We start from the raw sequence: 11,806 nt of genomic DNA, 5'->3' as shown, positions 1-11,806 counted from the left end.
CTCCAAAAGAAACATTCCATGGGTGGAGCTTTCTAGCACTCTCTTGGTTGCTAGCTGTCAAGGCTGGGGAAAGCAGAGAGCTGTACCAGGTAAACAACAAGGGCCCCCATCAGAACAGCAGGGCAGAATCTATCTGAGTGATCTGAGCAGCCAGATCGCAGGAGGTAGGGATTTTATGGTTAGTCCATTCAGTCCCCTAAAAGAGACCCAAGATTTCACTACTTTTGCCATCATTTCCCTAACTTGTACAATCCCCCCCCCCAAAAATGCACATTTTATCATGCATTTTCCTCCAAACACATTTTTGGGGTAAGCATTGCAAAATTCAGAAAAGCACACTATCCAATTTAAGTGACTTCAAAATGGGTATATTTTGAAGAACAGCAAACTAGGTCTGTTTACTTTAAAATATGGACCAAATGGAATCCTCCACTCCTGGGGTGCAAGTTCAGTGTTCAAATATTGTGATGAAGTTCCTGGACAAACATGGGACTGGCTATTGTTTAATACAATGGGGAGCTGTCACAAAATGTTGCAATGCATTCTTCTCACCTAACAGGACAGCTCCTGTTCCATCCATGCTCACCTCCAGCATACTATAAATTGTGAAGGGGTTCAAGAAGACCATTTAACTCACCGCCCTGTTTCCCAGTTTTCTTTTCTAATTAACACTCCACATGCCCTGGTTTCTAGAGACCACTGAGCATGCTCAATCCTCATTGGGTTTATTTGAAGGGGATGTCATCGTTTTGTATCTCTGCGAAACTTGGAGTTTCCCTGAGATGCAGATATCTCTCTCTTGCTTCTCTGTGGCCTGTTTTGGTTCAGGTTGGCACAGGTGCCTTCTTTTCAGCATTAGGAGGACTGGGGTTTATATCCTGCTTTTCCATTAGCATTGACCCCGCCACCCCAGCAGCCTATAGCAAATAGTTACAACGAGAACAGCAACAGCAACCAAACAAACATGCAATTCAAGCTGCTGGCTTGTTTGATATATAAAGCTCTAAATGGCCAGGGGTCAAGGTTTCCAAGGGATCACCTGTTCACATATGAAACAGCCCCTGCATTAAGATCTTTGGCTGAGGCCAAGCTGCAGGTTCTCTCACGTTAGGAATGGCAGGTGGAGTCAGGGCCTTTTCTTCACTGACACCAAAGTTGTGGAGCCCTCTCCCTTCCCCAGCCTCATTTGTTAGGTGGCTATGTTGCTGTCTTTTAAATGAAAAAATTATCATTGAGAGAACAAGCGGTACAGACATTTTGTTAAATAAACAAGCACACTAGAGCTTTAAAGGTTAAGACCCGCACTTTGACTTGCTTATGGTAAGTAAATACAGTGGTACCTTGGGTTACAGATGCTTCAGGTTACAGAGTCTGCTAACACAGAAATAGTACCTCAGGTTAAGAACTTTGCTTCAGGATGAGAACAGAAATCGCGCCGAGGTGGCAGCGGGAGGCCCCATTGGCTAAAGTGGTACCTCAGATTAAGAACAGTTTCAGGTTAAGAACAGACCTCCAGAATGAATAAAGTTCTTAACCTGAGGTACCACTGTAGTAGCTTAGTCAAGAACTTCGCAACTGTCTGTCAATGTATCTCCACACAACTGCTTCCCATATCAATTTTGAGATTCTCTGGGAGGAGCCACTAGCAGCCTTTTCTCCCACACTGCACACCCTCACTTGAACAACACTGTTGGGGAATGTTCTGGGATGTAGCTACTTCCGGGGATGCACAAACACCTCTGTGTTCCCCTCCAAAAGTGGGAGGGGCTTCCCATGCATTCCAAAGGAATGAGTGCCAAAGCTCCCTACCCTTCCCCACTGGGGCCCTTGTCAGCAGTTGTAGCCATGGGCGGCACTGCTGTTTTCGGCCTTTCAGAAGTAGCTTTGTCCCACTGCTAAATGCTTGCCCAGGACCCGGCAGTGAGGACTGTGAATGGTGTTGCTACCACCACCACCAACAGCACCCCACTCACCCGGTGCAACTGCATTAGGGGAGGGGTCAGCAAAAGAAGTTTAAAGACTCTCTCAAGCAAATCTGAAAAAATGTGGTATAAACACCGGCAATTGAGAAACACTGGCCTGCGAGCGCTCCTATTGGAGAACAGCCTTTACCAAAGGTGTCATGGACTTTGAAGACACTCAAACTCAGAGCAAAAGGGAGAAACGAGCTAAGAGAAAGGCAGGCTTGTCAAACCCTCACCATGATAAACTCCTGCTCAGAAATCTATGTCCCCACTGTGGAAGGACGTGTGGATCCAGAATTGGCCTCCACAGTTACCTACAGACACATCGCTAAGACCGTGTTCATGGAAGACAACTTTACTCTACTATGAGTGATCGCCAAAGAAGAAGAGGTGTGCTGGAGAGTGTGGGCCCTTCTGTGATCCCATGTCAAGAACCCTTGATGCCCAACATGGATCCTAATGACACCTAACCCTGATGCTGTAAAATTATGTATTTGTAACTTCTATTCCCCCACCCTACCCCGCCATTTACAAATGCAAATGAAGGACATACACGTATTACCTGACACACTTGCTAGGGATAACTACCTGAAAAACATTAATTACAACTTTTATACTACCAAGCTTGCCTAATACTAGGTCTTCAACTGGCCTAGGAACCCACACATAGAAAAAAGCAGTTGGCTTAGGCCAAAGGCCCATCTGCACCTACGTCCTGTTCTCACAATAGCCAATCAGAAGCCTATGGGAAGCCCACATTCAGAACCTGAGTGTAGCAGCTCTCTGTTCACCTGCTGCTGATATTCAGAGGCATGCTGCCTCCAACACTGGAGGTAGGAAATAGCCACCAGGGCTAATAGCCATCAGTTGCCTCATCCACTATGAATGTCTAATCTTTTAGTCATCCAAGTTGCTGGCCTCTTGTAAGAGTGGATTCCATAGTTTAGCTATGAGCTGCATAACAAAGTGCTTTCATTAATACTAATCAATTTATGGAATGGGAAATTTCATGCCCCACACCACTGCTGGGAGATTCACGCATACTACCTTGAGTTCTGCTGAGGTATAAATGCAACACATTGATAAATAAAATGCCCAAAGGGAATTTTTAAAATTATTATTCACATTTTATTGAACATCTCAATATAACACATACACCTTTCCCCCCACCTCTTTGTTCTGCTTGCATTTTAACTGATAAGGCACTTGTCTGTCTACATTCAAAAGTCACAGCTGTATTGTGCGGTACAGAATCTGGAGATAAGATGTGACATGGAAGATAGGCAGGAAAAGAAAAAGCTATTACCCCTTGCACCTCCCCAACCAGCATTTACAACAATAGTGCAATAACAAAACGACAAATCATGAATGGCTCAGATGGTGGGGTGGTGCCATAGAGCCACCGTTCCAACACCGGGGTTACTCCGCTTACCTGGATGAGGCACAGTGGCGGCAAGGTTGGGGCAGCTCAGGTGCATTGATGGTGCCAATCTGGCGCTTCTGCCCACACAACCCCAGTCTCACTGCCACCCTGGTCCATCTCTATACAGTGCAGGTAAGTGGCAGCAATGCCACTGTTGGTAGGTTGGTCCTTGGGCACCACCCTATCATGTCAGCCATTCCTGGACACAGATGGGCATATCCAAATATGAATGAGAATCTCCCAAGACTCAAATCAGGTGGCATTGAACTCAGTCTTTCTTAGAGTAGACCACTGAAATTAATAAACACGAAATTCCTTAGGTCCATTAATTTCAGTAGGTCTATTTTGCATAAAACTTTGTTGAATACACCTATTGATTTCAAATCAATGCTCGATGAAACAAAGGGAAACAAGGGGATAAAAACCCTAATCCAATTTTATTCTGACTCTGTGATAATTTTCACTAATCTATTGACATGGGCACCTGTGCTTTAAATATCAGCATTTTCATTTTATAGGCTTGAGTTCTGTATTCATCCTGTAGTCACCTTTCCCCTTATCGTTCTCTCCCTCCCTCCCTCTGCTTTGGGGGACATGATTTGTGTTCAGTTTTCTCTCACCTTTCCTCTAAAGTGCTCAGGGAAGCAAGTCTCACATTTTATCTCCTCAACAATGCAGCAAGGTAGTTTAGACTGAGAGAGAGTGACAGGAAGAATCAAGGTTACACAGTAAACTTCATAGCTGAGAAGGGATTTCACTTTCCAGGGAGTTCACCAGGCTATGAAACTTCGTCATTCCAGGAAGCTGGTCAAATGCACTTATTCTGTCAGGCATTTGGGGGTAGTTTTGACTGACAGCTTTACACTCAGTACATCTTGTTACTTTGGCATGATGGCTGGAAGAAAATCATCCCTGTCTTTGAACTGACTTGGTGTTCTCTCTCTCTCTCTCTCTCTCTCTCTCTCTCTCTCTCTCTGTTTGTGTGTGTGTGTATATGTGTGTATCTCAGCAGTCAAGACTAAGTGTGCCAGCCACCTTCAGTTGTGGTGGTGGGTAGGTTTTTGAAAACTGGACTGGACACAAATAGTGCAATCCGCAACGTGTAAGTAGTACACGTCCACAATATGCAAACAGTAAGTGGTTTAGATCGAATTAGTTGCAAGAACCAGGGAATTTGGATATGACCATTTAATATAGACTTCTTTGATCAGTACGTATATCAGAAAACTGAACAGTCTGAATTAGGTGAGTGTCGGACAAAGGCCATCCCTCTCTCCCTCTCATACATCACATCCATGTCCTGCCTAAAAGAAAGTGCTGATATGCAAAGTAGGTAATATTAGTTCTGTATAAGGTTTCCATTACCCAGTTCCCCAGGATTTAAGGGTTGCTTATGATGGTGCTGTTTTAGAGGTCAGAGCTGTCTGAGGTGGGCAGGATGTGAAGTTGAAGGGAGAAGGCTTATAGTCGGTACTATTGAATGCCTCCAGACCTATTTCATTTGGGTTATGTTTACCGGGGGGCAGGGAGGAAGGGTCTTTCTTCATAATGAATACTTCACTGTCCTGCCTCCTGTGGCTTTCACTTCTGGCTTGGAGGTGCTCCTTACATCGTTTCCCAACGAGGTAGAAGGCTTCAAGGAGGCTGAGGAGGATGCAAACGCAGGCTGTGCTGATCATGAAAAGGGTGAAGATGTTCTTCTCTGTGGGCTTAGCTATGTAGCAGTCTACAATGTTGGGACAAGGATCAAGGGAGCATTTCACCACATTGGGGAGTGTGTAGTTTGGGAACACATGGTAGAAGATGTAGAGGAATATAATGTCCACAGCAGACTTGAAGATGAGGCTCAAGAAATAGGTCCACCACAAGCCTCCACGCTTCTTGCCAGGAGGATAGCGCAGTGCATAGTCTGCCCCAACCTTCTTCTTATGTTTCTCTAGTTTGGCTTCCAGGTAGGCAACATGCATGATTACCAGCAGGGAAGGACAGGTAACCAGAATGAGCTGTAGGGCCCAGAGGCGGATGTGGGAGATTGGGAAGTAATGGTCATAGCAGACATTTGGGCAGCCTGGCTGCTTAGTGTTGCAGTCAAAATCCTTCTGGTCATCTCCCCAAACCTTCTCAGCTGCCACTATGTAGACTAGAAGCCGGAAGATGAAGACCACTGAGAGCCAAATACGTCCAAAGGCTGTGGAATATTTATTCACTCCGGTCAGGAGCCCTTGAAAGCTTCCCCAGTTCATGGCCTCTGGTTTCTACTTCCAGTTCCTGAAAAGACATGAGAAGATGGAATTAGAAATATTGTAACACCCTGATGTTACAGTATGAGTATAAAGAAACACCGTATAGATAGCTTGTCAACAACACCTCACCCCTAGACCTGATTCGCTGCATGGAACCAAAATAACCTAAGCCCTTCCCCTCCCCCTTCAGGATTACTCTCAAACCATTTCATCTGCAGGCTATCTTTCTAAACCCATTCTGCAATGCCTGCCAGGTTTGATCATCTACCATGAAGGTTCATAGCTGTTTGAGATAAAAGCTTTACTTCCAAATTCAGCAACATATTACAACTAACAATGGGGTAAGTGTGGAATTGGGGGACTTTGATGGCCTGTCACAAACTGCTCCAATTTCTCCCATATCGTTTGGGACTAGTATTTACTGCTGCTTCTTGTCCACACTGACCTGGTGCCAGCCATACCCCTCAACCTTGAGAAGAAGAATTGGCAGCTGGTGACAGAGAGTGCTTGATAGAGGCTGCAGAGAGTATCACTCTAGTGCTTGCTGATGAGCTTCATTACCTGCTGGGGATCATGGGATTGGGGTTTCCTCTGCCTCCCAAACTGAATTGGGAGGCAGAGTAAGTGCTACCCCTAAGACCCCCACCATAAAGTTGATGATCATGTTTAGGACCACTTTTTCTAGTTAAGGACGATGTTTGCTTAAATCCCCTATAAGAACAGCCCACTGGATCAGTGAACCAGTGACCCATCTAGTCCAGCATCCTGTTCTCGCAGTGGCCAACCAGATGCCTGTGTGAAACCGGCAAGCGAAATATGAGCACAAGAGAACTCTCCTCTCCTGTAGTTTCCAGCAGCTGGTATCCAGAAGCATTACAGCATCCAGCTGTGAAGGTAGAGCATAGCCATCATGGCTAGTAGCCCTTTCCTCCATGAATCTGTCTAATCCTCTTTTAAAGCCATCCCAGTTCTTGGACTTCACTGCCTTCTGGAGGAGCGAGTGCCATAGTTTAACTATGCACTGTGTGAAGAGGGACTTTCTTTTATCTGTCCTAAATCTTCCAACATCCAGCTTTGCTGGATGTCCATGAGTTCCGGTGTTATGAGAGAGGAATAAAAACTTTTGTCTATCCACTTTCTCCATGCCATGCATGGTTTTTCTAAACTTCTATCATACCACTTCTTTCTTGCTTTTTTTCTCTAAGAAGTTCAAGACCAGTGCTGGATCTATGTATAAGCTAAACAAGCTATAGTTTAGGGCCCCACTCTCTTGGCCCCCCCCAAAAAAAAATTAAAGGGAAAAAAATACAATTACTTTGATAAAATACATATTTTGTTATGTGCAAATGGCTTTAGATACCTATTAGGTCCATAAATTACCATATAGCATATATCCAACACAAAACCAGCCACAATTAGCTGTTGACATATAAAGGGCTCTATTACCTTCAGTAGCTTAGGGCCTCATCAAACCTAAATCTGGCCCTGTTCAAGACACTGCAACATTTCTTCACAGGGAAGTCACTCCCTCCCCTTGATCATTTTGGTGGTACTTTTCTGAGCCTTTTCCAACTCTTCAATGACTTCATCAAAAAAGCAACAAGGTTCTCCCACCCTGCTGAAGAATCTTGGATGAAGTTTCTGAGGAAATGAATGGATGATCGAGGAAACTGAGGGGATTTGGCCCAGCTACTTACAACACTTAGAATATAATTTGCTCTAGTCCTTTAAAACTGTAAACTGCCTTGGGTGCCTTGGCAAAAAGCTCATATATAAATGAAATGGATATGCAAATAAAATAAACTTTCTGGGTTCAGCTGTGCCACTCCCCTCACCACAGATTACAAATGATTAAAGAGCCAAGGCTAGAAAACACGCATAGCAATTTAAACACCCAATACTTTTCCCCACCCCCACACCATGTGCCTCTCCCCCATATGGATGTCATATATTTTGCCTAAGCTAGCAACATGTCCGTACAGGCTAGAAAGAAACCACAATCTATCCACCCTGCCCTCATCTCCCAAAGGGGCAAGAACTGCTAACTGCTGCAGTAAATAAAGTGTGTGTGTGTTTGTGTGTGCAAGGAAGATGCTCGGTGGTGAACTCTGGTATGAGACTGGGGTGCTGCGAGTTCTCAAGAGCGTCTCCATTTGCTTTTGAAATGATGGAGACCTGCCATCTCCTATGATGGCAACATACACAATGCCAAAAAAGAGGAAACACAACATCAGATGGGAAAGCACCAGTTTACATAGAGTTACCATATGCAAATAATTAATCAGGAATACAATACATTGCACCATAGTGTGGAAGACTTGGGACTAGGAAACTTATGTGGCTGCTGAACAAATATTATAGATGGGCAAATTCAAGGCCCTTATCCCCCCCTCCTTGGGGTTTCTTCATCTGTAAACCAGACTTTGACTAGACAGCTTTGTAGAGAAGATATGGCCAAACTAATACATGAACTAATACATGAACTTAGGGTTGAACATAGGGGTTGAGGAGAAAGTTGGTTCTATTTGCATTTAAAGCTACACCTACTTAAATCACACTTTCTGAAACAACATGAGAAGCTAAACTAAACCATCTTCCCAAATTCACATTTCTTCATATTTTTGGAAGCAGTTCTTCAGCCAAGCCATGCGTACAAACATGCATATACTGGGGTAAAGTGTACATAAAATACATATATGAATGAGCGTAACATACAAAAATGCACTATAGTAGGGAAAATTGCTTTGCAAATATGTGCATTTTAGAGGGAATTACATCTAAAAACATGTATATTAGGAGAAAGTCATACTAAGATCCTGCCAATTTTTCACGAGGACTTTCTAAAATAAAATTTTAAAACTGGTGTGGGAATGTGAAGAACTGAACTTTAGTTTGGAAAAATGAGAAGCCACAACTGACAGATTTCTCCACCCCTAGCTGACCACTCCTGGGTCTGTAGGCAGAGCCTTTTTCCACAGCGGTGGAACCAGGAGATAATCTGAACTGGACCCAGGGGGTGGACTCTTGATTTTTAGTAAATTTGTGGTGGACCCTAACAGTTTTTGCCAAAAATTGCTGGAAGTATCCCGGGGAAGGGTTCTGTCTGAGTCTTTCCCATCAAGTGCTAGTTTTGCATGTATGTGTTAAAACAGAGGAGGAGTGCCCATCAAACGAGGTCTCAGCTACAGTCCAAAGTGATGCAGTTCAGGACTGGAAGCCGACATCACTGGGCAAAGTCCATTTCAAAACAGGGGCGCCAATGACAACACCCAAAGCTCTGTGCTTCATCTCCTTGCTGCTGCCACTCATTTGCTCTCTAGAAACACCTGAGCAACAACAGACAATAGGAGAAGACGGAGCTGCAACCATGGTGCACCTGGGTGGTGGTGTGGACAGAGTCAGAGGAGCAGGGCAGGCAAATGGACAGCAGGACCCAAAAATGAAGTAGAAGTCCCTCCTCTTCACTTCTACTTAATTTTTGGGTTCTGAGCATGTTGCCCCAAGCCCCCACAAACCTGGAGCCAATACTGCCTGCATCTTTTCCCTTCTTTGCAGCATGACAGCGCCTGATTCTTACAAAGGAACCCATAGGTTTTTAATGTACACATGCCTAGGCACTGGGGAAGAGAAGACACACAGGCAGCCTTAATTGCTTCCTATGGCTAGTGCTGAATTTCTGGAGAGAAGGATCTTCCCTGAAGAGTTTTGTCGAACAGCTGCTGCTCTTTGAAGTCCTCAAGGAGCTGCACATGAACTGAAAGCCTGTACTGAAGAAAGTAAGGCATTTAGAGCAGCCTAGAGGGAATGGGTCCAGGTGCCTTTGGAATGGATTCAAGGTGGAGGAGTGGGGAGGGAGGCTGATTAAAGTTTATAAGAGCATTAACATGCTGTCTGATGCTCCCCTTTCTCAAGCATCTCTTCTAGAAAGCCAAATGGAGACTGAGAAACTGGAACAAAAAATGTCTTTGCAGGAACACTGACACAAAGATGATTCATCTTTAATCTGTACGATTGGCCAAGGTTTACTAATTCATCACAGTCCTAGCACTAAAAGCACAGCACAAGAGTTGCCATGCTAGATCAGACAAACTTTCCATTTTTATAATTTTGTTTCTAACCACAGCCAAGATTAGCCCCCTGGGGGCTTAGGGCGTGATGCTGTTAATCTGCCCTTATGCTAGGATGGGCAAATCTGTCCATTTTGGTTTTTCCTAGTTCCTCATTTTTATAGTTGTAGTATGGCTAATTTCTGCAGCAGTGTGTATGTATGTGTGTGTGAAAAATCCCTGTATAATTTCATCCACATTTCTCTAAATGTCCTCATTTTTGTATGCAATTTTCTCTAATGTCCACATTTTTGCAAACCATTCCCCCAAATATGATGCATGTTTGTAAGCTATTTTCACTGACATATGGAATTTTGTGTGTACCTTGTGCATGCTGTTTTTGGCTGTTGAACTACTGTAAAATTCAGATAAGTGCAAATTTCAAAAGACAGCTGCATTTACCTTTTTCTTATTGGTTCAAGAAGTGTAGATTAGGTAGGTTCACATTAACATGGAAGCTGAATCAATGGAAGCTCATTATATTTACACACAAATTTGAAGGGATTTGGACTCTTCCTGAAATCTTGGAGAATTTTCTGCATGCAACAGATGATGTCCACTGAGCTACAGCACTCCCCCAGATTACTGTGCCTGGTTAAGCCATGATTAATTTCGTTGCATTGATTTCAATAGAACCTAAGTCCAACTAACCTATTCTGGATCCAGCCCATATGCTCTGCACAAACTTTGTTTTTTAAATATACCTTCCATACGGAAGCATAGATAGTGATCACTTGATCTTCAAACTATTGTGATCAACATTTCTGCTCTCAATGAATTCTGTCTCTGCAGCATTTTATTTTCCCTGATTAGTCTTCTTTTTTTTTTTTTAAAAAAAAGCTGTAAAACCAACTCTTGACATTTCCTGTAATGTTAAAATGATACATTAGCAAAGCACTGGCTCCTCCTCCCAGCTCTCAAAGATCATTTGAAAAAATACCGGGGACCATAAGATTCCGAGTGTTATCACTTTGTCGTTTGACAAGAATTTCATGGGGATCTGCTGCACATGAATTAAAAAGATGAATTAACACTTCCCCACAAGGTGAGCATAACATTCACAAGACCCCGAGATCTTCATGGACACTACAGATGAGAAAAACAACAACAACATTCTCTCACCCCGCCTATTATATATATGAAACTATTAAGCCTGCATATTTTGTTACGAAATTCCAGATGCAACCTGAGACTCTTTGCTTTTACAGGAGGTGCACACGGGGTGCCTGGGCTTGAGTTTGCCTCAGAGTCGCATCTTTTGGTTTGCGAACTCCTGTATTCCTCTCCCGAGATACGGGGGCTTCTGTGGTTCTTCGGTGAGGGGAAGGCTTTCAGGGTAGTGTCAGTGGCTGCCTTTTCAAATGTTACAAATCTGATCTCGACCACTGAAGCCCTGATTTACCTTGGCTAATAGTAAGCCTGACTTTTGTGGCACATGTCCCACAGGAACACAGGGAGGCATGTCAGGAGGCATAGGTCCACCTAGTATTGTCTGCCTAGCAGCGACATCTTCCCACCATGTTGTGGTCCCCACCTTACAGTGAACACCTTTAAAACCTTTTGCAAAAGGCATTCTTGTCGCAGTTCAGCCCACAATGGTGAGGAAAAACAAATGAACACACTTACCTGGTAGGAGTTCCAGCTTCCTTGCAGGCCTTTTCCTGATCGGCTCTCGCCTTCTGTAGCATTGAGACAGCCTTTTTCCCAATTAAAGGGCATCAAAGCTCTGAGGCTCCTCCCAGCACTCTGGGAGTGAGGAGGAGGAGGAGGACGAGGCAGAGGAGGAGGAATCTCCAAAAAGCACATTCCGGGGTGGAGCTTTCCAGCACACCTTCGGTTGCTGCTACCTGTCAAGACTGCTGGAAGCAGAGAGCTGTACTCATGCAAATGTCAAGGACCTCTATCATACAAGCAGCAGAGAACCAATGTGATTTGGGCATCCAGTCCTATGGCTGGAGGAGAGAGGGATGAAGAGAGCAGGTCTTTTCTTTTTTGCTGTTCCTCAGTTTTGTATGCACCATATTTTCCCATCTATAAGACACCCTCATGTATAAGACGCCTCCTATTTTG

The 11,806-nt window shown here is 44.1% G+C and overlaps 1 pseudogene across 1 annotated transcript; it reads right to left on the bottom strand.

Moving 5' to 3' along the window:
- Window positions 1-3,069: 3,069 nt before the first annotated feature.
- LOC310851015 (gap junction beta-5 protein pseudogene) lies at window positions 3,070-11,498 on the bottom strand (annotated as a pseudogene). Its single transcript, XR_014568725.1, has 2 exons — window positions 11,363-11,498; window positions 3,070-5,655 (listed from the first exon to the last, which is right to left on the bottom strand). The product of XR_014568725.1 is annotated as a gap junction beta-5 protein pseudogene (transcript).
- Between the last annotated feature and the right edge of the window lie 308 nt (window positions 11,499-11,806).

The sequence above is a fragment of the Podarcis gaigeae genome (assembly GCF_964106915.1).
Source record: "Podarcis gaigeae genome assembly, chromosome: 8".
Classification (NCBI taxonomy): Eukaryota; Metazoa; Chordata; class Lepidosauria; order Squamata; family Lacertidae; genus Podarcis; species Podarcis gaigeae.
This window is presented reverse-complemented; position numbering and strand designations above follow the sequence as displayed.